Source organism: Rhinolophus hipposideros (genome assembly GCF_964194185.1).
Source record: "Rhinolophus hipposideros genome assembly, chromosome: 9".
Lineage (NCBI taxonomy): Eukaryota > Metazoa > Chordata > Mammalia > Chiroptera > Rhinolophidae > Rhinolophus > Rhinolophus hipposideros.
In genome coordinates this window covers 18824492-18852127 of record NC_138055.1, presented here as the reverse complement: position 1 = coordinate 18852127, position 27636 = coordinate 18824492, and the positions used below count along the sequence as shown (strand labels likewise).

General features: G+C 39.1%; 1 protein-coding gene and 1 pseudogene across 12 annotated transcripts in view; one reads left to right on the top strand and one right to left on the bottom strand.

Annotated features, from left to right (window-relative positions):
• The window catches only part of ANKS1B (ankyrin repeat and sterile alpha motif domain containing 1B), a 915638-nt gene that overhangs the window by 860055 nt on the left and 27947 nt on the right, over nt 1–27636 (bottom strand). The window lies entirely within an intron of this gene.
• Nucleotides 5810–6387, top strand: LOC308502549 (small ribosomal subunit protein eS10-like; annotated as a pseudogene). Its single transcript has one exon. The product of its transcript is annotated as a small ribosomal subunit protein eS10-like (transcript).

Below are 27636 nucleotides of genomic sequence, written 5' to 3'. Positions count from 1 at the left end.
TATTACTAAGAAAAAGAAGCCAATCTAAAAAGCCTACATACTGTATGATTCCAACTGTATGACATTCTGGAAAAGGCAAAACTATGGTGACAATAAGATCAGTGGTTGCTAGGGGAATTGGCAGAGCACAGAGGATTTTTAAGTCAATGAAAATACTCTGTATGACATATGTCATTACACAATTGTACAACACCAAGAGTGAACCCCCTAAAATAAAGCAATGGACTTGGGGTGACTATGAAGTGTCAATGTGGGTCCATACTTGGTTAAAAAAAAAGTTCCATTTTGGTGAGTGAGATTGACACTGAGGGAGGCTATGTACGTATGGGGGCAGAGGGCACATGGAAAATCTCTGCACTTCCCTCTCAATTTTGTTGTAAATCTAAAACTGCACTAAAAAAAACTAAGTATTACAAAAACATTGATTCCAGGAAATGGACTGGTAAGCCAAAGTACAGTAAAAAGAATGGTTAATTTTTTTTATATCTTCTATAAGAAGCAGTTCCATGCATAGAACAGTAGGAAACAATATTTAACATTTATTTGCAGAAGTATAATTTACACAACTCTCTCAATCCTTACCATACTTCTGAAAGACAGGCAGGTCAGATTCCATTATCCCCACCTGAAAGCCAAGGAGGGGCCACAACTGATAAAGGATACCTGCCTCTGCCAAAATCAGTTACCAAGAGGCAGGATTAGAACCCTGATATTCTCATTCCTGGGTCCTGTATACTTGCTATTCTATTTGATCCTTATTTTTCGTATCAAAGAAATGTTCAGTTAATGTTTGACAAATGAATGTATGCAATGCATGAGTAAATCAGATCTCATCAGAAAGAAATGTTGACTCTCTCAAATCCTGCCCCCATATTTTACCATTACGTACAACTTTCCCCTCTAACTATACTTTTCATTTCTGAAGAATGAGGTTTTCTCCTCTTTCCTCAGGGAACGTAAATTACTTTTAAGATAATAAGTTGACAGACAGCTAATGGACCAAATCACCAATATTTTTTTCTAGATAAAAATCACAAGTTAAAAAACAGATGTATGTTCTTAGAAATATCTTATACGAAAAAAACCAAATGCTATAACCTTTAATCCTAGCTTATAGTATAGCTAAAGAACACTTACTATATATACTAAACACAATTTTGGAATAATGAAGAGACTCATTTACACTAAGAAGTGAGGAAAGAATCCCAACCTCCTGTCCATCCATGATTTTGCATCTATTAAAGTAGAAAATATTATCATATTCTCACAACTGTCAATCTGTGCTGTCAGACTTCACATTTAGCAATTATCTTGATGCCAGCTGTCCCCACAACTTCATTCCAAATTCCATTCCCAAACTTGAAGTGAATTGCAAAAGACAGTGACAAAACGATGGCCTCTATAGGGAAAGTATGCGTAGCCTTCAGTGCGCTGAGGGAACATAATAGAATCCTGGGAGGACAGTTCTTATTTGCCCTCACCCCTTCCAGTTCTTCTCGGACAGCTCCCAGTTATTGTTTGTGAAACATCCCTTCTCTCCTCTCAGTCATGTGGACTGGACAGGGTCTTCTCACCCAGTCAACAGAGCCCTAAATGAACACAAGACCTGTTACCATGGCCAGTGCTCAGCGAGCTATCAACGAAAGTAGACATTCATTGTTTTGTCTGTCCATTACAATATTCTTTCTTATGGCACAGAAATTAATGGTGGGGGCTCTGCAATCAAGCTGCCCACAGGGCACAGCTCACAGTGGCCCATGTGGGGATCGAACCGGCAACCTTGGTGCTACCAGCACCACGCTCTAACCAACTGAGCTAACCGGCCACCCCAAGCTGCCTGGTTTTGAAACCCTTTCCATCATTTCATGCTATATGACTGGAGTCAGTTAAGTACCTTCTCTAAGCCTCAGTTCCCTCATCTGTAAAATGAAGATTCATTCACATATTCAACAACTATTTATTGAACACTTACTATGTTCCCAGATATTATACAGGTGCTGGGGATAGATAATGTGAATAAGATAGAACAGGCTGATGTGATCATGGCCTTTATACATTGTCGTAAAGGAGTCAGATGATAAACAAATAAATAAGAGAAATGCAAATTATGACATGCCATAAATGAAATAGTGTGATGAGATAAGAGAGTAACTGCAGATCCACTTTCTGCAAAGTGTTCAGAATAAAGCCTCTCTGAGGTGACACTTGAACTGAGACACAAATAAGAAGAATGAGCTAGCCATTCAGCAAACTAGAAAATCATCCCAGGAAGAGGGGAGGCCAGAGGCAGAAAAGAGCTTGGCATGAAAGGGACCTATGTAACAAGCATAGTGAGCGACAAGGGGTGTGGCACAAGATAAAGCTGGAAAATTAACCAGGAGCTAGATATGACAGGCCTTACAGGTTATGGGGAAAAGTTTAGACTTCATTCATTGAAGGAATTTATTTATTTATGCTTTATGTTTTTAAGCAGTTATTCTGGCTGCTGTGTAAGAATGGACACCGAAAAGACTTAACTATGTAAGAAAGATAAATGAACGGAAGGAAGAAAGGGGAAAAGAGGGAATGAATCAGGGATGATTTCTGGGTTATTTGGCTTGAGTACTGTATGGATGTTCATCTATTTATTAAGGTTGGAAAGATAATAGAAGGTCGGAGTTTGAGATTTATTACATCTGAGATGCCATTCAGACTACCTCAAAATAGCTGCTGTCCATATTAAATGAGATAATCTATGTAAAATACTTAGCACAATGCCTGGTACATAGTAAGCACTCAATAAATCTTAGTTAATGTTACTGTTTGGAAAAATAGATGGAAATTCCTCCCCTAGAATACCCACGTGGTTTGTGTAATAATTGACAACCTTATCTTGTCTCCTGGCCCAGCTACAGGGCTGAACACCTAGCCCAGACGCAGCCAATCATAGTATCCCATTTTCTTAGCCATAGTTCATGACTTTGGCTGCACCAATTGAAATTCTTCCCCAGGATTTTCAAAGTGGGATCTGGAAGAGAAGTTCCCTTTCCTACTTAGTAGAAACACTATTCTCTCCTAAAAAGCCCGGGGCTGCCTACAGCATGATTCCTGCTTCTAGAAGAAAAGTCCTCTGTAACTAGAGGAAAGGAGGCTGACACCCAGAGAGAAGCGGAGATGAAAGACAGAGTCCTAGAGGCATAGAGCTCCTGGTCCCAATGATTCTAGAGCAGCAGAAACATAACATGAGCCAATATGTGGGCATATTAAAAAGAAGTAAAAACACATAAATTAATTTTTTAATGTTTTATTTAACCCAATATATGCAAAACATTATTTCAACATGTTTTCAGTATAAAAAATTGTTAGAGCACATTCTTTTTGTATACTAAGTCTTTAAAATCCAGTGTGTATTTTATACTTAACAGAAAATCTATCCATGTGTCAAGAAACATTTAGCCACATATGGCTAATGGCTACTCTACTGGATAGCACTGCTTTAGAGGACCACCCCAGACAGCCCTTCTCATGCCGTGAGCCAGTGCATGCCCTTCTAGGATTGTGCTAATTTGAGTTGGATTTCTGTCACTTACCTCCAAGATTCCTTAGTTTGATTAAAAATATTATTTTATTTACTCTATATCTTGAGACACTAATTTTTTTTAAAATCACATAGTACATTGTACTCTGAAAATTGATTCAGCAATCCTTAGCACATGGGCCATCTCCCATCTCCCTACTTGAGTGTCAGCTTCAACTTCACACACACAGTTAATGTCCATCAGACCTCTGTCTTGGTGAGCATAAGAGACCAGAGGAAACTTTTGTAGACGCAGAATCAAAGGTCCTATGCCTGAAAACTCTGAAGAAGTTGACGTGAGGTAGAATTTGGGACTCTATTTTTAAAATACCTCTTTGTAATTCTAATAACCATCCAGATTCAGAACTACTAAATTGGATTACTTACTAAACCAAAATAGTCATTTTCCCCCTTATTTATTTTCTATTCTATGATGCATTTTATTTCCTGATATATTTATTGAAATGCACACTCCTTTAGAACAGAAACCATACTGCATTCATCTCTGTATACTTAATTTCTAGCCTAGTAATGGGTATATTTTAGGTACACAATAAATATTTGTTGAATTAGAATAAAAACTTAATGTGGACTTTTAATATGACAACTGTATTTCCAATATGGCATCTAAAATAGTCCACAGAGGGCTGGCCAGGTGGCTCAGGCGGTTAGAGCTCTGTGCTCCTAACTCCGAAGGCTGCCGGTTCGATTCCCACATGGACCAGTGGGCTCTCAACCACAAGGTTGCCAGTTCAATTCCTCGAGTCCCACCAGGGATGGTGGGCTCTGCCTCCTGCAACTAAGATTGAACATGACACCTTGAGCTGAACTGCCTCCCAGATGGCTCAGTTGGTTGGAGCACATCCTCTCAACCACAAGGTTGCCAGTTCAATTCCTTGAGTCCCGCAAGGGATGGTGGGCTGTGCCCCCTGCAACTAGCAAGGACAACTGGACCTGGAGCTGAGCTGTGCCCTCCACAACTAAGACTGAAAGGACAACACTTGAAGCTGAACGGCACCCTCCACAACTAAGATTGAAAGGACAACAACTTGACTTGGAAAAAAGTGCTGGAAATACATACTGCTCCCCAATAAAGTCCTGTTCCCCTTCCCCAATAAAAAAAAAAGTCTTTTAAAAATAAATAAATAAATAAATAAATAATAGTCCACAGAAGTGGGAGGTAATAAGAGGGTACTAAAATTAGTTAATGGCCTATATCCCCTTCTTTCTGTTCTTCATAATTCCAATGAACAAACTGCTAGTTAGAATTGGGAAAAAAAATTAATAATTGTTGGCATTGTTTTGACTACAGTCACATAGAAAGAAAGTGCCCTGTAACTACATTAAATGTCATGTGATACTAGAATGTCAATCTATAGTTAGACAACTTTGATCTGTTGACTTCACTCAGAGAAGCAAGTAGAAGTTTGGACAATTAAGAATTAAGCATTAAGAATACCTGCGAACTGAGAGTTATATGAAAGGAATTCTAAAGTCTGTGGGCAACAGGGGAGAGGACATACGATAGCATTCATGAGTAACTCTTGGCTCCTCACTTACATTTTCCCCCCTTCTCTCTCTGCACACACACAAAAGCTAGCAATATTCTAGTGGGTTCAAAAAAGTGTTTGTACAATGGCTTGTACATAGAAGATGCACAACAAGGATTAGTTTGCTAGGGCTACCATAACCACACTGGGTGGCTTAAATAACAGCAACTTATTTTCTTACAAGTCTGGAGGCTGGAAACCTGAGATCAAAGTTGCAGCAGGTTGGTTTTCCCCGGAGGTGTCACTCCCTGGCTCACAGATGGCTGTATTCTTCCTGTGACTCACATGGTCTTCCCTCTGTGCATGTCGATGTCCTAATTTCCAGCTCTTACAAGGACCCCAGTCCAGTCATACTAGATTAGGGCCCATCCTAAGGACCAAATTTTCATGCAATTATCTCTTTAAAGACCCTATCTCCAAATACAGTCACATTCTGAGATACTGGGAGGCTTAAATATAGAAATTTGGGGGGGGGGGGAGACACAATTCAGCCCATAATAAGCACTATCTACGTATCATGCACCATTTGATGGATATTTAAAGAATCCAGGAATAGCTGAATCTTGAAAAGGTGACACAGAGTTATTTGATCCCAGGGATATATTAAACATGAAAGATACAAACCAGTGGTTTCAAATTATGGGGTATATTAAACATGCGAGTGGCCTTTCCAGCTCCAGAACCAGACGCAGAGGCCGTAGAGATGTGGATGCCCAAGAAGAACTGGTTTGCCATTTATGAACTGCTTTCGAAGGAGGCAGTGAGGGTGGCCAAGAAGGATGCTCACAGGCCTAAACACCCTGAGCTGGCAGACAAGAATGTGCCTGATCTTCACGTACGTCATGAGAGCCAGGCAGTCTCGCAAAGCACGAGACTATGTGAAGGAACAGTTGGCCTGGAGACATGTCTACTGCTACCTTACCGACGGGGGTATCCAGTACCTCTGTGATTATCTCCACCTGCCCCCGCCCCCAGATCGTGCCTGCCACCTAGGGCTGCAGCCGGCCTGAGACGGGCAGGCCAAGGCCCAAACGTCTGGAGGACTAGTGACCTGTCAGCCTCACAGGAGGGGAAGCTGACAGAGACACCTACGGACGGAGTGCGGTGCCTGCTGGAGCCGACAAGACAGCTCAGGCCGGGGCTGGGTCAGCTACCAAATTCCAGTTAGAAGTGGACGGGTCAACCACCTCAGTTAAGTTGGAGCGACTATTAGATGTTGAAGAAACTTGTGGAGAAAAAATAATCTCAGCAAACTGGGAGCGATTGCTTAGTGTTGAATAAACTTGTGGATAGAAACAAAAAATTGTGGGTGTTCTGGCCATACTCAGAGACTCTTAAGAGTCCAAACATTTGTTTGTTTGGTATTTAATCAAGCTTCTCGGGGATTATGGCATACATCCAGGTTTGAGGACCATTGACTGAAATCTGGAATGGACAGTTCCAGAAAGTTATTTGCAGCCGGGATGAACCAAGTCTGGTCTCAATCCTGAAGGGCATGTCAATCCAGAGTCAGAATGAGGCAAAACCAGTATTGGCGAAGATGGGAAAAGGAACGCAAATGAATAATGTACTTATGTGTACCACTGTGTTCTCTTCATCATTAAACCTTTCTGTTATTAAAAACTCACTTTTAAAAAAAACAAACAAAAAAACAAACACCTCACTCTAATACTACATATTTTCTTTGTGATTTGTCCAAACAAAGCCTTTCTAGAGAAGTAATGCACAATGAGCAGACATGTGTGCTTAAGACATTTTTTCAGGGAAAGGCTGGCTAAAATCACAAATGATGACCATTTGCTTCATACCTAATATAGCTCATTATCTACTGGATGGATTTGTAAATTATTTTTGCCAATGAATTCAAAGAACTGGGGCATATTCATCTCATCTTGTCTACCTCTACTTCAAGCTGCCTCTGGGACAGGCTGATATACATGCTTATAACTCTCTAGTCTTATGGTTGATTAATAAACACCTGCAGGATTATATTTCTTTACATTGTTGAACAGTATTGGGTTCAAAGTAAAACCCAGTGAAACAATATGTTACAATTGTTTTAAAGATTATATACTTTATTTTCACACTTTCTCCTTCATGGACTTGAATATTTTATCAATGCCTTCCATCAAACAAATATTTATCGTAGGCCACAAATAGTGCCAGGAGTATAAAATACAACCATGAATAAAACATAATCCCTGCCCTTTAAGAAAGTAAAGTCGGGGAAGGGGGAATACGTGTAAACAATAACCACAAGGGAATATGCCATATTATAAGATTTCCACAGGTGCTATGGAGCACAGAGAAGGAAGCTAATATTGCCTGAAGTCAGAGTTTCCAAACATAGATTAAGGGTATAATTAAGTACCCAAGCAAAGATACAGCATAAGCACAGACATAAAAGCAAAAAAACAACCGAAACAAACAAACAAAAAAAACTGCAAGGCATGTTTAGGGAAGAGAAAATATGATGATGGCTATAACTAAGGGCTTGTAGGGGTAGGAATTATGGTGGGCCTTCTTTGCTATGTTAAATAATGAGCACTTGCACCTGTCGGAGGAAGTCACTAATGGTTTTCTTCAGCACCATCAGTACAGTGTTTAATTTCCCCAAGGCATACAATTCTCCCTAAGCTTGCTGTTGCTCCCACCTCCCCAGGCAGCTATTCCCCAACCCAAAGGCCCTGTTCCCGCCTCCCCAGCTCCATGCTGTCTATGCTATAGCATTCAGAGGCACTTACTGTTCTCTCAATATGCCATGTGTGTTCTCAGTGGCTACTTATGTCAAAAGCATGAATTAAGAACATCTAAAGGTGTAAGACCAGTGATAGCAACCCTTTCAACAATTAAAAGAAGCAATACTGGCCCATGTATCTAAATATAGTCTAAATATTGTCATGTCCCCGTTGCCTCACAGAAAAGTGGGACGTGTTCTTTGTACATAACATTTGATACATCCTCATAACCATCAGCAGGGAAGGGCACTCTTCTCTTCCCAGGAGAAGCTGAATGGGAAGTGATTTTGTTTTGATTCTCTCCTTTTAGAATCAGACTTTAGTTTTAACAAGGGTATGGGTGGAATATTCTTTTAACTTTTGATGTCTCCTGGCAATAATTTTTTCTTTTCTCTATAGACATTCTTAAAATAATAATAATAATAATAATAATAATAATAATAATGATCTGACTGTTTTGATATAAACCTTGTCTAGTTAATAGGGTGTTAGCCTTAAAGCTCACCTAAAAGAGGAACAAGCAACATGATATCAAACCACAGAATTTTAGACCTGAAAGGACTCAAGAGGGAGTGCAGTGGTGTGTTTAAAAAGTTATTGTTCCTTTAAAGTTCAGATTAACAAGGTCTCCTGATACTGATCATCTAGTATCCTAGGCAGGAATGTAGCAAAGACTAGAATTATAACCCTGAAAGTTAAAATCAGAAAACTATCACTGTTATACTCTCCAAATCATTTTTTAAAAAAAAAACATATTTGTTAGGGGATAGAAGTGAACATTTTGCAATTCAATACAGAATTATTAAATTTCTGAAAATTTAATTTTTCTCTCCTATATCTACTAAGTGAAGGGCAAAATCAATGTTGATGCTCAAGAAAACAAACAAAAACAAAAACAATCCGATAGCAAACACTGCCTAATTAAGGTATGATTCAATAGATTTTCCAATTCTTCAAGCTGTTAAGGAGCCAAGGTCAACCTCTCACATACTGCAGGAATTTCCTAGAGCATTCCTAATGCACAATCACCTAGTCTCTGAAATATTCTCTTCAACTCTCCTTTTTTTTCATCCCTTGTCTTAATTCCCCTTCTTTTCCTCTTTCCTTCTTCTCTCCTTCATCTATACTTCTTATCCTAAATCACAATTGGCTAATGTTAGGCGCATGTATATAAAGTGACTGTTTTTCCCAGTAGATGATTCAGGTTACTATTATAATCCCTGAAAAAAAAGTGTGGGATTCCTTCATTCACCTAGAATAGAGCTACATTTAGTCATCTTCCATCCCAAACACAGGGAGTTAGGAAAGTGTAAAGTATTCTGCAATTTGTAAAAAGATTCATATAATGGAATATTACTTGGCAATAGAAAGAAACAAAGTACTGACACATACAACAATGTGGATGAACTCTGAAAACATGCTAAGTGAAAGAGGACAGTCATAAAAGACCACATATTGTACGATTCCATTAACATCAAATGTCCACAACAGGGAAATCTATAGACACACAAAGTACATTAGTGGTTGCCTGGGGCTAGGGTGATGGGAGGAGTGGGAAATGTCTCCTAATCCATCTATAAGAGTTTCTTTTTGAGGTGACGAAAATATTCTAATATTAGATTGTGATGTGGTTTCACAACTGTGATATTATTAAAAACCACTGAATTATATACTTTAAGTGGGTGAACTTTAAAGGTATGAGAATTATCTCTCAGAAAAGCTGCTCTAAAAAAACTTATCTAATGTGGCAGCCTACACACTGTATATACGTACATACATATATACATATGTATATATGTATACATATATATACATATATATACTGATTTACAGTGTTTTCAATCATAAGCCTGCAGTTTATACATGAAATTTTAAAATTCAAAATTCTTTACTGCCTTGATAGTATGAAGATGACAATAATAATAACAATTATAATACTATCAAGTATCCATTGAGTGTATACTATGTGCCAGCTATTTCCTAAAAGTACATAATGTCATTTAATATAAAGTCTCTGGAATGTAGATTCTATTATAATACTATCATTTTAACATACACTATTTCTTTTAAACTCAAACAGGAACTATTATTTGTCCCAATTTACATATGAGAAAACTGACACTTGGGGTGGTGGAATAAATCATTCTAGGTTTCACAGCTCGTATGTTGCAGAGCTATGATTTCAAATTTGATCACTGAGCACTGCTGCCACTGCAGTTTTCCCCTGTAGAGGCAACTGAGTCTCAGTGACCTAAAATAATCTTCCATTACTTTTGTAGACAGACATCTGATGGAGTGAGAAAAATCCCAGACCAAAACCTGAGACCCAGACTCCAGTCTGAGTCATGATACGAAATAACCAGGCCACCCAAATTCCAAACCTTCATTTGCAAATGTAGAAACTGGAACAGAAAGTTCTCAAGGTCCCTTTGGCTTAAAAATCCATTTACTTCACAAAACACTTACTTAAAATTGAGTCTTCTGCCCACAACCTTGCCAAAAGAAATGGTTTATTTTTTCCCCTATGTCTTTGTGATTATTATTGCTCCTAGGTTGTGAAATTATTAACTATAACTGGACAAAGAAAGCATAATTAACATCTATTTATAAGTTAAATATTAGCTATATATCACATTATTTATTAATTTTATTATGAAAATGTTAAACATATTCAAAAGTAAACAGAATAGTACGAGGTATAATAAAAAAATATGGTGAAAGTTTAAATTTTTAAAAATGTATTACAGTAAAAGACAGACTGCCATTAATCCCCCCACTTCGAACACACTTATCTCATTGTTCTCGCCACTTTCTGAAGCAGTTCTGGAAGTCTTCTCACGTGAGTGTCTTTAGCTGTGCCGTCCTGGCTGCCTTGATGTCCTGAATCACTTCACAGCGTTTACCTTTCATGGTCATTTTGATTTTGGGGAAGATCCAGAAGTTGCAAGATGCCAGATCCAGTGAATAAGGTGGATGAGGACACACTGTAATGTTTTTATTTGACAGAAATTGCTGTACCAGAAGCGAAGTAAGACACGGAGGCTTTCTGTTGTGATCAAACAATATTATAGGGCAGCCTGGTGGCTCAGGTGGTTGGAATGCTTGCTGTGCTCCTAATGCACAGAGGTCACCTGTGGGATTCTCACATCAGGGAGCTGCGCCCTCTACAGCTAAGATTGTGAACAACAGCTCGACCTGGAACTGGGCTGCCGTAGCTGCCGTGAGCGGCTGACTGAGTGATGGCTGACTGATGGTTTGCTGACGACCGACTGACTGAGCCAGGTGGAGCACAAGGCTCATAATACCAACATGGGCCAGGGAGCTGTGTCCTATACAACTAAACTGAGAAACAACTGCTTGAACCGGAGTGGGGCCGGTGGGGGCGAGCTGAAATATGGTGAATGCTGTTGCCGAGAGCCATCCAACAGAAAGGCAGGGATTTTCAATATGGGAGAAGAGCAAACCTTAGTAACAGTGTGTATGTGTGACAAGTTTCAACTTGTTTGGTGTGTAGACAGTCAGGTGTGACCTACAGTTGAGAGAAGGTGTGGTTTAAAGTGTGCCGTAAATCATTCTCCATCACGACAACGCACTGTGTCACACATCATTTCTGGTACATGGTAATTTCTGTCAAATAAAAACATTACAGTGTGTCCTCATTCACCTTATTCACTGGATCTGGCACCATGTGACTTCTGGCTCTTCCCCAAAGTCAAAATGATTCAGGACATCAAGGCAGCCATGACAGTGCAACTAGAGACACTCATGAAAGAGGACTTCTAGAACTGCTTAAGAAAGTGGCAAGAATGATGGGATAAGTGTGTGCAAAGCAAGGGGGAGTATTTTGAGGGGGATTAAGGGCAATGTGTCTTTTACTGTAGTAATTGTTTTTATTTAAACATTTACCGTATTGTTTGATCACACCTCATATAACAGACCCCCATGTAATCATCACCCATCTTCAAACATCACCGACTTATGGGCAATTTTGTTTAATCTATATACTCTCCCACTGTGAAGGGAATCCCTGGTATCAGAATATTTCTGTAAATATTTCAGTATGTGTGTTTAAAAGATAAGGACTCCCTTCTTTAAAGCATCCCAGTATCACACCTAAAAACATTAACAATAATATATTAATATGATTTAAATAAACTGGAGAAATCAATTTAAATATATAAATGACAATAAAAGTATTTTAACTCACCAATTTTATTTTGAATGTTAATTAAAGCTATTTCAATATTCAAATTTTCTGTCACTGTAATTTCTACTTTACTCCATTATTTCTATATATGATCTGTTATTTCTATAATTAACCTTTCTCTTCATGAAATGTCACCATATCTAATATATCCAAAAAAGAAGAATATTAAATATTCTATATACACTAAGCTAATTAGATTTTGTTTACTCATTGAGCTTGCCTGGATATCACAAAGATACTAAATTAGTTTGACATGACTTGTTTGTGATTAACCTTTGCTGTCTTCCACAGTTCAATTTACTTTCCTCTTGGTGACACCAAACGACTACTTTATCAATTCTCCCAGCAATTTGCCAGCTATTATTATTTTTGAATTACATATATTATCCAACTGAAGTGTTGATATATATTTTTTTAAATCTGTGACCCTTGTTTTATATATAACTCTATAGTAACATTTTGTTCCTACCACACTCACTCTTCTCATGCCATCCCTAACTTACCTCTCCTTCCAAAAATTTCACCTATAAAATTATTAATTGATACTTTGCCTTACACACTTTGCTTTAAAATGTTCCTTTGAACAATGTATTTCAAAAACTGAAAAATTAATTTCATTTTCTCAATCTAGCTGATGACAAAATAATGATGAAACCAAAGAGAAGTGGAAACTGAATAATTCAAAAATAGGAAAAATCATATTTTGTGTTCTAAATTTATATCATTGGTTCACAAGTGCAATGGAAATTTTCTCTGAGAAAGAGTTATAATTACTATTTGCACTGTAAGTAAGGATTTTCCCGAGGCCTGAGACCCATAAATAACATAGTTTCTTTTGAAATAGGGAAGAATTGAAATTTTCACTTTCTTTCATCATGTTAACAAGAAGTGAAAGAAATTACAAAAACTGGGTTAAAGAGATTAGCTTCAAAATAACTGCAGTGCAGAAGCAAACTACTGGACATGTAGGTCATCAGGACGAAATGAAGGCCAGTCATCATCTCATTGTTACAGTTCAATCACAAGTCAGGGCTTATGGGAGGACCTCACTAACGAAACAGACGTTTTGTGGAAAACTGGAAGTTTGGAAATACTCACAAAGCAAATCACACTTCAAATGCATTAGGAAAGTTCACTAATTAAAGTTATCCTGAAATGAATCCTTTCCTACTGCAAAAGCAAACAAAACAAAAACCATTTGCAGTATAATTAAGCATCAATACCAACAATAGCAAATTTATTGAGTGCTTATTGTGTGCTAATTTCCTCTATGCTCTTGCTTTACCTCTGTACTCTTCCTAACAACCCTATGAGGCCATGCAGGAGACTGTTGATGCCCACACCACATGCCCTTGTCCCTTCTCTTGCCACTGCTGTGGACAGCCATACGGATGCTGACAGCTTCCCTAAGGGACCTTCACCGAAAGGACCCACTTCTTCCAGAGGTTTCCTGAGATTACCCCACAAATACACTGCCTGCACCTAAATCCTTACTTCAGGGTCTGCTTTTGGAGAAAATTCAATTAAGACTATTGGTAATAGAAGTGGTGCTGGAAAACAGACTCTCAGAATGGGATTCTGGAATTTTATCAGTCGATGGTTAGGGGGCAGCAAGGATTCAATTTCTAATGATAAATGAGTGGTGATAACTCTTAACATGTAACAGCAGGATGATGACTAAGACTTTCCTGAGGGAGACTGGAATGAGGTACAGAAGGAAGGAGTTAAGTACAAGCTTACACAACAGCTCTAATACTTGAAAGACAGGCAGTTAATCATAACTATGATGATTTTGGAGTATTTGTTCACTGCTCTAGAGGCTTTGAAGTGTTGGACTGGCAGGCCTGGGTAGGCTACGTATTTATTAATTCAGGGCATACCATACAAACCAGAAAACCTCCACGTCAGCATTTAAGTGAACCTTATCTCTTGTACCCAGAGAGCAGACTATACTTAAAATCAGCCCGAAGATGTGACTGAGTAGCCGAGCTAGAAAGAAAACTGAATGCGCATCCCCAGCAGGTCTCCCAGATGTAATTAGGTCTCTGACAGGGAGAAAGCAGGAGAGTGAGACAGGCAACGGTGATATCTGGGTGGGTGCACGTGAGAACACGAACCCTCAGATGCTGCTGACCCCCTGGGCTGGGAAGATCTACTCACTTCCCTTTTATAAATTAAAGCAGCCTCCAGATGCTGGGAGACCTTGCAAAGGCCACACCCAAGGAAGATGTCCTCCTGAAGAGGAGCCCTGCCTCCCCTCATTGCCTCTTACCTCTAGACCAATCACTAAGGTTAGATTCTACTTACAGTTGCTCCAATTATGAAATACAGTCCTTGCTATGGGAAGAAGCAGCTTATTCCCCAAAAAGCTGCTGAGTCTGTCTGACATGTGGCATCAAGAATTGGGGGCACACAATGAAAGTGGATCTCCAGGGTGTAATGCTGAGGCAGGGGGAAGAATGCTAGAGAGAGTAAATACACTTTCCTGTGACTCAGAATTTAACTTCTAGCAAGAAAACCTTAAGAAGGTCCTAAAACACTAATTGGCTATCAATGGGAGGGATAGTATTGCAAAAGAGTAGGCCCAGAGATAGCACTGACCCGTCAGAATCGAGGTGAATATATTTGCTATAAAAGGCAGTGAGGTCAAAACAGCAACCAGAGAACCTTGACCTATAAGGATCTGTGGCTATGGCTAATAAATCATTAGCCATATTGCTTTGTAGAGGCAAAAGAGATGGGTAGTATATTACTTTGCTAGGTTTGCTGTAACCAAGTACCCCAAACTAAGAGAAATTTACTGTCTCACAGTTCTGGATGCTAGAAGTCCAAGATCAAGGTGTCAGCAGGGCTGGTTCCTTCTGAGGGCTGTGAGAATCATTCCATGCTTCTCTCTTATCTTCTGATGGTTTGCCAGCAATCTTTCGGCATTCATTGGCTTGTGGGAGCCACCACACTAATCAATGTCTTCATTTTCACATAGTATTCTCTGCGAGTGTGTTTTCTTGTGTCCAAATTTCTCCCTTTTATAAGAACACCAGGCATATTGGATTAGGGGCCCAACCTATTTCCATATGGCCTCGTCCTAATTAATTATATCTGCAATGACCTTATTTGTTAATAAGGTCACATTGTGAAGTACTAGGGTTTACTAGTACTAGTACTTCAACATATGAATTTGGGGAGGGGAACACAATTCAACACATAACAAATAGTGAATGAGGCTATTTTTTGACTTACATGACCAAAAAGGTCCAAGAACAGAGAGTATAAGATTTGTGTGCAATGCAGTTGGAATCCAGTTCAGAGACATAGTACCCCCCAATGTAAGCATAGGCTGAGTCCCTTTGAGCAAAATAGGCAATGTTTCTCCAGTCTCTCTCCAAGGGGATGTGCCGCCATTCACCAGAGTAAACCAACACTGGTGGAAGAGTAATACCTAACCATTCCAGGGACTGCTGGATATAGATCTATACTGGCATTGATGTGGATAGTTATGTAATATATGCAGAGCATTTAGCACCGAGTATTGACACCAGGGTTCCCAAAATACCTTTATGGCCACCCAGTTCCACCCAGAGTGGAAGGATATGGAAGCCAGATAATAAATGGAGTCCCGGCCCACGACTACCTCACAGTTGGCTCAAGGTATCTGCAGACTCACCATCTGGTCATGTACCTGGTCCCTGAGTACATAATTGGGATGGATAAACTTAGCAGTAGCCAGAACACAAACACTGGTTTTTTGACCTGTGAAAAAAGGGTTGTTATGATAGAAAGAGAAAGCAGAAGCCTCTGATATCCCTGGCCCAGATAATAAATTGGAAGGAACGTTAGCCAGGTGAAATAACAAACCTTTATGCAACTCTCAAGGAGTGGCTCCTGCAAAAACCATGCAGCTCATGGATGAATCAGCTCAATACACTGGTGCAAAATGAAAACTGCTATCACACTATAGCCTCATGCAGGAGTGAACTACTGCTGTGTTACTCAAAACGTGGTCCACAGACAAAAGCCAGTTTACAAACTGCTTTTATCATTCCACAAAAAGATATAAAATCAAGTATAGAAAGTGACAGTCCACATTTGGCATCATTTATAGCAACTTGACATTGTTGCAATAACCAAATGTGTGGTTTTATGTTTTTCCTAAGGACCAATCATGATGAATTGAAAACAGAACTAAAAAAAGGTCCTTCACGTGGTCAGTTTGAGTAGCATTGCTCTAAAAGTCAGTGGTGACAGCAAAGTCTGCCATCAGGGAGAGGTTCATCAACTTTGTAAGAGAGAGAAGTGGTTTGAGGTAAGGAATTCATGGGCAGTGGCTTTAACAGCTCTGCTAACTGATCAGGGGCCTATAAGGAATAGCAATGGATGATCAGACACAAAGAGGTCTGAAAAAAGAGGCATACAGATGACTACAGAAGTGGACACGAAGTGTAAATACCCAGCAGAAGCACTGAACAATCAGGTAGAAAGGATGGCTCATCCGGCGAATGTCAGCCAGCCCCCATCCTGGGCCACGTGAGCGCTTACACAGTGAACCTGTGAACGGAACAGCTATGGTGGCAGGGATGGAAGCTATGCATGGGCACAAAAGCATGTACTCTCTCTCATCAAAGCTGATCTAGTTATTTTACAAATATTAACTGCCTGTATGTGTTAGGCACCAAAGATACATGTAAACCTCAGCCCTGGGAGCTATGGTTCTGAGTGCTAATATGTGAACAGAAGTTAGCTGGGAGAAAGAATAGAAGCAGGAGCATTCCACGAAGAGGAGCGGGCACGTGCAAAGCCATTTGAAGAACCACACAGAGTCTCATATGACTAAATCCACGGGAGAATGCCAAGATAGAGGCAGAGGTGGGATCATTAAATGCTTTAGACGCAGGCTTTTATAATGAAGGCAACTGGTAATTATTAACGGGTTTTAAACAGGAGAGGATCATGATCAGATCTGTGTTTTAACAAAGCCTTTCTGGCAGTAGAGCAGTTAGGAGGAATCCAGGAGACAAAAGGGCTAAGGAAATAGCATTAATGATGGGTATGGAGAAGAGGAAAGGACGTATTCAAGAGGGATTTTGAAAGGAGGCCAAAACTCGGTTAAAGTGAAAAAAAAAAAAGGTATCTAGGATAACTTGGGTTCCTTCCTAATCCCTCTATCCCCTTTAATACAAACATCTTCTCCTTGGAGCCCCTATTTTATTTTGACCTTAGTGGACTTTTATTTTTGTACTTATTTATTCACCATCCGTCTCGCCTTTCTGGGGAACTCATTATGGGCAGACATTATGGCTTAGTCCCCTTATATGGTCAGCAGGGCCAAAACTCAGGTGAAGAAATTGAGGCACTCACTTTTGGGTTCACACCAGCGCAAGGCTGAATTGCTTCTTTACTTAAAATTTCGGTATTTCATTCATCGTGGATATTTGCGCATACATTCTGATTTTTTTAACGATTGCATTAAAATATTATTCACCTCGATTACTGATTTTTTTGGCATCCTCTTACCTTCAGTTACCTCACGCTAGACCCTGCCCGATTCTCAGTGAGTGCCTAACACAAGCAGGGACGTAAGTGCATGATGAAATGAAGGAAGAGCAAACGAATAGCAAAGCAACAAGATGGATGGTGGTGGGCCATTCACAGTGGATGCAGGAGGAGGGACAGACTTTGGAAAAAGACGATGAATTTATAATGCATGTCAGAAGCTTGGCGTATTATCTTATAGATTCATTTGTTATTCAATACTGGCAGCATTTATAACAGGAATTATTAAAAACTAACAGGACTCATGGCATTGTCCTCAGGGTATTTCCCCATTATGGTTTTTAACTTACGTTAATACTGTTAGTATTAGCAGTATTCCCAATTCCCAATTTCTTAGTTCAGCTTATGAATTAACACTGCTTAGGACACCAAGATGAGCTGCTCATTATAGAAATGTATTGCTAATACTGACCATCTTTGACATTATCCTACCAAATACTATACTCTATCAGCAAGGCTTAATCTGACCACTCTGTGTGAAACAGCATCCCCATTACTTTATTGCTTTACCCCTGCTCCCTCTTCTTCATAGCATTTATCACCTGATACATGTTTATTTTTCCCCCTTTAAAACAAGAGCGCTATGAGAATGTAGGATGTCTGTTCTTTTTCATAGTTGTATCCTCAGCACCCAGAATAAATACCACTGAAAGTCATGACAAAGAGTGGGAGGGTGGCTGGAGGGAGACCTACACTGGTGCAGAAACGAAACAAAGAACATAAATAATGCCCTGTGTGGACAGAAAACTGCAGCTAGGAGCTCACAAGAGTGTGACTGAAATCCCCAGGGACCAAAAACAGATGTAATTGCTAACAAGTGCAATGGGTTTGATACCTCACCTGTAGTTACCCTGGGAGGTTTTCCAGGTAGGTAACCAATGGGCTTGAGTGCTTACAGCCTTTGACCGGATGAGATCCAAATCTCTATAGAAACCTGGTACCTTCAAAAGGCTACATAATTGGGTATGACCGCCATACAAGAAGATGAAAAAAACTTGCCTCAGCCTCAGCTCTGGGAAGCATGAAAAATCCACCCTGAGAATTCTTAACTATGACCTCCCCTCAATTCTTTCGGCTTTAAATTTACACTACCCATACAGTGTAGGAATTCCAAGCCAAAAATTTTTGAAATAAATCATGGTTCTGAGGTGTGCTAGTTATCAGTTTATTTTCTCCCAGCTCCAACTCCACCCTTCTTTGTTCTACTTTGTGATATTAGAGCTGGACCTTCTAAACATTTCTCCTGTGCCTGATAGGTCAATGTTAAGCTTTGCACAAGTGTATCCTGAAGGGGCAAAGCTGATAAGTCCATTGAGAAAAAGGTAAATGATTTCAAGCAACTGATTTTACTCATTAAAAACATAAAAGATTTGTTTCTGGAAAGTTAACACACACAATTCTCACCTAACAGGCACTTTTTTTCTTCCCCTAGTACAGATAACTGGCTTTAAGCCAAGCTTAATTTTTCAGATATTAAACTATTCCCCAGTTACACCTCAACTTTGCATAGATTTTCAGCTGCTTCTTTATCTGCATAGATGTATTTCCGAACACCAATAACCTCATATGGAGACATACATATCATCCCATTTGTCCTGTTTCTCTGGAGAACCCTAACTATACATACCCCAAATGGTTTCCTATTGACTCCTGATAAGCACCCTCCTAAGCAGCTACACATGACCGAGACTACACATGATTCCAGACCTTTCCATTTCTTCCCCATTTTGAAAGGTATTATGTTTATTGTCCCCTTGTTTCTCAACCTCTTCCTCTTATCCCACCACCTTCTGAAAAATATTACTACCCCTTCTCTGTAATTATGTAGCTAGAGTATGAGCTGGCATCTTCTTGAAAACCCTGCCTATACTCCAGGCCACAGCTGTTTGGCCAGGAGCGAGGGAAAAACATCTGATCCAAGCTGGGGTCAGACATGTATATGAGATTTTTTTATTTTTAATGTAGACACTAAAAGAAAGTTGACATAAGTCCCTTTCTCCTGGAAGCCATGTGCAAGAATCAGGCCTAACAAAAATGAAGCAAACACTGAAGAAGAGGTGAGAGCTGAAAAAAGAGTCACAGGGGTTTGTACTCTCTGAGGATCCTTTTTTCTTTTTTTTCCCTTCCCTCTCAGTGCAATTTCACCAATTAGGAAAGGGAATTGGATACTCCCAGAATCGGTAAGAGGAAAAACAAGCTTGGAAGTAGTCAATACTTTTAATAAGGCACTTAAGACGACTAGGAGCAGAGAGACAAACAAGTTAGTAAAAACTTTAACAAAATATAAGGCCCCAGAATCATGCTCACATATCAAAAAGGTTAGGTTTTCTACTGTTTTAAATTTATAGAATTTCAGGAACTGTTATAAGCTTCATTTGCCCAAAAGCTTCATGGGAACAGGCAATAAATATAATATTTCAGATTCAGTTCAAAGAACTACTTTTTCACAAATTCTTATATAATTGAAACCCCTTTATTGCAGTGTTCCCAATCCTATCCCCATTAAGACCCCTCATACAATAACCACTCTGCCAAGAGAATGGCAGAACTACCTGACATGATATAAAGGGTACACCTGCTAATATTAATATCCCAATCAGAAATACCTGTCCACATAGTTCTAATCTAGTAAACACGTGTTATACATATACTTATGAGCCTTTGGCACTTTTTGATATACAGCGTCCACCCTAAACAGTAAAATGTTCAGAAAAGTTTTGAGTCCATATTAAGGAAAGCATTTAATCAAAGTGTCTGTCAAAATGATATTAGAATTAATATAAGTAACGTCAATGAAAGGTTTGATAGAAAAACCTTGATAGAAAAAAAAATTCAGTAGATTTTAAATACTTAGGTAATACCTGAGGAAGTTAATACTTGAAGGAAAAAGACATGGATTCTTCAAACATCTCACAATGAAGAAAAAAGGATAAACACTATGTTAGTTTGTATATAAAAGAGGGAGGAGGTATATACATATATGGTCACCTGTGTGAGCATATATATCTGAAAAGAATTGTTACCTACAGACCAGAGGAGTAGGGCACTGGTAAATTGACCTAAGAATACTTACTTTTCAATATATATTCTTTCTCATGTTTAGAATATTTGAATGTATGTATTTCCTATTCAAATCAACAAACAAATTTAAAATAAAAAGTATAAACCATGTATACAAATAATTCTTATGCAAAGAAAACATGTAAGTTACATGAAAGAGATACAAAGTATACTGGATATACAGAGCAGAGGGAGACAACATTCATCTATGGAAACAAGGAAAACTGTGAACAAGGAGATGGCAAGTTAGATGGGCCATAAATTATGGCTCAAACAGATAGATATATATAACAGAAATCATTCTAGGGAAGAGAATACCTGAGTATAGAGACAAAGTTGGGAAGGGATGGGGCATGTTTAGAAAAATGTCATTGTAGAAGCTTAGGCTCTATATAAGGTGCCATATTCTTTTTCTACGGCAGCATAACAAATTACCAAACAGTTAACGGCTTAAATCAATACAAATTTATCATTTCGTGGTTTCTATGTTCAGGAGTCTGCTTTAGCTGGGTCCTCTGCTCAAAGTCTCATTGGGCTGAAATCAAAGTGTCTGCCACTTTGATTTCACCTATGGTTTCACCTAGAGTGTGGAGTCCTCTTCCAAGATAACTGATTGTTGGAAGAATTTAGGTCCTTGCAGTTGTAAGGCTGACCCCCATTCTCTTGCTGACTTTCAGCCGGAAGCCACTCTCAGTTCCTACATGTCACCCATAATTCCGTGCCACGTGATCCCCTTGATAGGCCCTGTAATGTTTCCATGTTTGAATCTCTCTAACTTCGGGGAAAATCCAGTCCCTTTTAAAGACCTACCTGATTAGGACAGGCCTATAATGTCCCTCTCAATTAAAGTCAACTGATTAGTAACCTAATCACAGTCACAGATTCTGTCTGAACTCAAAGAGGATTATACAGAAGGCATTCAAGGTTAAGTAGATTACACAGGACGTGTACACCAGAATTTGAGAGGCCATTTTAGAATTCTGCCAAGCATAAAATGTACTATGAGAAGAGAATAAGAATTCTCCAGGGCTATACCAAAGTCCAACTAATTTTCCCACCTATTTTTCTGTTCGCAAAGATCCTGGGGCTTGTAAAACATCTATGCATAGTTAACAGTTGCAACCAAGGATTGTCTCACATTTGTTAACTGTCTATTCTTTGGCTGTTGGCGGTAATCATTTATTATATGACCTATTTTACTAACTGAGAATACCTCCTCTCTCTCACAGTCTCTTATTCAATATGAAGCATTCCTACCTCTGACTGCTGTATTCCACGCTGACGTCTCTCTTACTGTTAGATTAATATTGAAGTTATTAATGTCCTCCCTCATGCCACCAAGACCTAGAGTCTTTTGTGGCATATTTTTCTTTCTATTGTTAGCCTTTATTTTTCTGGACTTGTTAGTTCATGCTTCAAAAGCATTTTTAGGTGCTCTATGGTTATCTAGCCTCCACCTTATTTATCCAAGAAAGAAGAATTACAAACATCACAACTTTGCAAAATGTGAATTCTAGGGCCATAGAGATGATTAAATACACACATAATTAATATTCCAATAAGGCTGAATGTGACTCTTTAGGAGCACAACTCTAAGAGTTGGAAATACTCAGTTCTCCTTTGATCTGGCAGTTTATATTTTTCTCATAGACAAGAAATGAAAAGGTTTGCTAATTTTTCCTGCTGATTTGGAAGGCAAACGTTATATTGACAAAGAAGTAGAAAACTATGAAAAGAAGGCCACCTTATATAGCTGTTAGCCTCTCATAACAATGCGTAGAAGGTTCCAGATCTTCAGGCAGCTAGTAATAATGCTATAATAAATTATCAAGGTGATCTGTATTCTCCAGTTTTAAAATAGAGCACCAATATAGCTTTTTCTGAGAAAAGTAGTTATTAAAAATTACTATTTGATTAGACAGATGATAAATAGACATTGCTAGCAATAACTAAAATTTTAATAGTCTTGGTTTATAAACAATGGCTTTCAGTTTTCCAATAGTCAGATTCTCAGGCTAAGTACAAGAGTTTCAGCTTTCTTTGGCAGGAATTTTATAGCATTATAGCTAATTAAGCCAACAAATACCAACTGAGTCCCTACTAAGTGTAAGATACTGTCTAATAGGTGGGTGACGGTGGAGAGCAAAAGACACAAGATGACTCAAACATGAATTCTGCCCTCTAGCTTTTTATAAGTGAAAAGAAAATCCTGAGGCTGAGATCAACCCAATTTTCCTTTCTCTTCTGTGGCAAACAGATTCTTCTTTAGGTGACCCCCCCCTTCCCCATGATTCCCAACTCCCAGTGTTCCTGCCCTTGTATAACCCAAGCCCCTTGAATGTGGGCATGGCCTGTAACCTGTTTCTAACCAAAAGAATTTGGCTAAGGTGACAGGATGTACACAATTACCTGTATGTGATAATGTAATTACAAAACATACGACTGTAGCACCCATCTTAATGGAGACTCTCTTCTTTGCTGGTTTTGAGGAAGCAAGTGGCCACGGTGGGGAATGCCATGTGACCAGGAACTGCAGGAGGCTTCTAGGAGCTGAAGCTGGTCTCCCAGCTGACAGACAGCAAGAAACTGAAACCTTCAGTCCTACAACCACAAGGAACTAAATTCTGCCAACAACCTGAGTAAGTTTTGAAACAGTTCCTTTCGCCATCAAGCCTGAGTTGAGAACGACCTCCTAGTAAACACCTTGATTAAAGCTTTGTGAGGTCTTCAGCAGAGGACTCAGAGAAGCTGTACCCAGACGGACTGCCCACAGAAACTGTGAGACAATGAATGATGCTTTTTTAAACCACTGAGTTTGTAATATTGTTACAGAGCAACAGCTAACTAATATACCTTCGTTCTTGTATTACTCAAGTTGCACACACATCATAAGAGGTAAACTCAAGTATTCTAAACAGCAGATCACCCCTGGCAATATGAAAGCCCCCACCTACACACAAGAGAAAACCAGAATCAGTCACACAGTCCCACTCTTTTGTAAGACTTAAGCTCTAAACTTGTTGCCAGTATTGCCCGAAGGGCCAGGCTGGTTGCTTGATTAACAGATCAAAAACTAAAGATCGGCTGCTTATTGTCAGACAGCAAGCAGCTTCCCTTTTCTGACTAAGTGATCAGAATGAGCCACCAGCTATTACGTATGAAAGGAAAATCTAAAGGGTGAAGGGGCACCACAGTGACTGGTAGATATGACAAGCTTAAGGTAGAAAAGAAAACTGTCGTTCTCACTTACTCCAAGAAAGAAAAAATATATACCCCCTGGTAAAATACAGCTCTTTGCTTTCATATTTCATATTTAAAAGCCACCTTTTCTTTTTTTAACTTTATTGAGGTGTAATTGACAAATAAAATTGTAATATAAAGTGGATAGTGTGATGATTTGATATGTATATACACTGTAAAAGCATTCCCACAATCGAGTTAACACATCCATCACCTCACATATTTACTTTTTCACATTTAAGTTTTTTTATTAGTTTCAGTTGTACAAAACAACAGTGATTAGACATTTACACCCCTCACAAAGTGATAATGTCTTTGTGACAAGTCTACTATCCATCTGACACTATACATAGCTATTACAATACCATTCACTGTATTCCCTATGCTGTACTTTATATCCCGTGACTATATATATACCGGGGGTGCCAAAAAAATGCATACAAGGGGACACTTTGGTGAATGTTGTTCAAGCAGTAGTTTGCTGTAATCATAAGTGTCTGGATGTTGATGGTGGGTAACTACCCTGAGCACCTCTTGTAATTGCAGAAGTCAAACGTGACTTGTATTCATCTTCTGTTATTGGTATATAGAGTATTACAATTTTAATACACTTTTCCTTTCTTAAAATGTGTATACATTTTTTTGGAACCCTCTTTTTTTTAATTACAGTTGACATTCTTTTATTTTTTTCAATTGGGGTGACAATGGTTAGTAAAGTTACATAGGTTTCAAGTGTACAATTCTATAATACATCATCTATATATCACATTGTGTGTTCACCACCCAGAGTCACTCCTCCTTTTTTAACTTTTTTTTAAATGACAATTAACCCCTGGTTTAGGACATGAATTCATTATAAAAGAAACACAGTAAGCCTACTACCATTCTTACTATCATTGTTTCAGAAATTCCATCATCACAGGCTCATTGTAACACAAATATTTTCACAAGCAGTGGAAGTGATATATTTGCACAATTTTATCAGGATCATAAATGTAACTAAAAACAAATAACTAACAAGATTTACTTTTATTATTCAAGAGTGAGAAGCAACAAAGGAACCTGTCACTGCAGTTATTTCATGCTCATTTTTGAAAGTGAAGTCAGTTACGTGTACAACAAAATATATGACAAAACATATGCTTAGAGTAATGTACTTTTCTTGTTTGTAAAAGGAGAATCACTACATTATTTCATTTAATTTTTCTATGTATAGAAAAAGTGAATCAATAACCTAGTTCCAAGTGGGCAGCTAATAAAATTAATTTTTATTACACATTTAAGAGTTACTTTAATTTCCTTTAATTACACACAATAAAAAAGGCTTTTTGCAAATCATTAATAGTTAAGAAGTGCTTTCACTGACAATATTCACAGTTGTCTGAGAAAAGCATTCCTGTAACATGGGTAAATGCATAATCACATTTCAAAATTGTAGGAAATAAAAGCGAAATAATTGGAAAGAACGTACATGTACTCTAAGTAAAGCTTGAGGACATGACTAGCGATGAGTGTGCAAAGCAGAACTTGATCTGTGCTCCCATGGTGCCTACAGGTACCTCTCTGAGTACGCTGTTCATGAACATCTGGGTCAGTCCCCTGGGTGAAACTACAGTGTCCTAAATAGGGCATGAGAGTAAATGAAACGCACAACAATGTAAACCAATGTATCTTCCCGGATATAAGGAGGCACTAAATGTAACAATGTTAAAAACCAGCATATAGGGGCCTGCCCGGTGGCTCAGGCGGTTAGAGCTCCGTGCTCCTAACTCTGAAGGCTGCCCGTTTGATCCCCACATGGGCCAGTGGGCTCTCAACCACTAGGTTGCCAGTTCGATTCCTCAGGTCCCACAAGGAATGGTGGGCAGCACCCCCTGCAACTAAGATTGAACACGGCACCTTGAGCTGAGCTGCCGCTGAGCTCCCAGATGGCTCAGTTGGTTGGAACGCATCCTCCCAACCATAAGGTTGCCGGTTCGACTCCCGCAAGGGATGGTGGGCTGCGCCCCCTGCAACTAGAAAACGGCAACTGGACCTGGAGCTGAGCTGCGCCCTCCACAACTAAGACTGAAAGGACAACAACTTGACTTGGAAAAAGTCCTGCAAGTACACACTGTTCCCCAATAAAGTCCTGTTCCCCTTCCCCAATAAAATCTTTAAAAACAAAAAACAAAACAAACAAACAAAAAAAACACACCAGCATATAGAGAGCCGCCATGAGCTGCTGTGAGAGGTCCACCCATGACGCGGGGTGGGGCACAAAGCTCATAACACCAGCATGGGCCAGAGAGCTGGGTCGTACACAACTAGACTGAGAAACAACTGGCTTGCACCAGAATGGGGCGAGGGTGGGGGTGGGTGGGGGAACAACCCAGCATATACAGGCCAAAAACAAAATAAAAGTATTTCTATGGCTTTCTGGAATTAAAAAAAAAGGCAGAGTAAATGAAGAATAACCTGCAGATACTTATTCTTGCCTCAGTGAGGGCCAAGAGTCACATTCTGGTCTCTCACCTGCACTTCCAGTTATCAGTAATAACCTGATGAAACAAACTCATGAAAATCCAGCCCACCATACAAAACAAGGAGAATAACTGGCCTCATTTTAAAATGGTTGTTCTGCCATATTTGCGGGAATCCCTTCAAGTGGCCTCTGGACCTCTGCTTTTCTTAGACCTGTGATATGCACTGATAATTGATTTATTCACTGATCTCCACTACTAAGACATATAATAATAACACACGTGGCCAGTCTGCTTCACGACCATGCCCTGACCTGCATGTAAGCATCTCACATATTCAACAGAATAACCTACGTAATCTCACATTACATAGAACAGGGGCCTACAAACTTTTTCTATAAAGTGTCAGATAGTACATATTGCAGGCTTTGTGGGCTACACAGTCTCTGCTAGAGCTACTGAACATCATGACATGAAAGCGGCTTTAGAGAATGTGTAAATGAATAGGTATGGCTGTATTTCAGTAAAACTTTATTTACAAAAAGCAAGCTACAACCTGGATTGGGACCACAGCCCATTGGGACCACAGCCAACCTATAACAGGGAACCTCAGAGGTCCCTACACAGTGACTCTTTCTCAAGTCTAATACGTAGCTGAAAAATATGAATTTGGTAAAAAAGATGAGAAAACTGAATGATTTTTATTCTGCCTTCAAATTGCCAAGAGCACAAACTAGCCATAGTCAAATTCAGGAAGTGTGTGACTCCCTGAAAGAACAAACTAAGATGTTATAGTAGATGACAATGAAGATTGAAGATAGTCAGTAATTTTGACCAACAAATAGTAATTGAACACCATTAAACCCACAGAAATTCTAAGTGACCTAAAAATGTTCTATGTTTCTGCCAATATTTAGTAATACACACCCTTTCCCTCTCCTACTTTTCTACTCCTTCTACTGCTTACCTTGTGTGAAAACAGATAAAACAAGCACTCGACAGTGGTAATAGCTTCCTAATTAGTCTCTCTGCTTCCAGGAATGAATTACCTAAAACATTATGCTTAGAAGTTGCCAGTTTAGCAATGGTTAAGCCTATGGACTCTGGAGTCAGAGAGAACTTAGTATGAGTCTAGACTTTATCCCTTATTAGCTGTGTGACCCAAGTTATCTAACCTAAGTCTTACTTCCTTATCTACAAAATAGTTATAAAATAGTAAAAAACAAATTCATAAACTTTTGGTGAGGAGTAAATAAGGGAATTCATGTAAAGT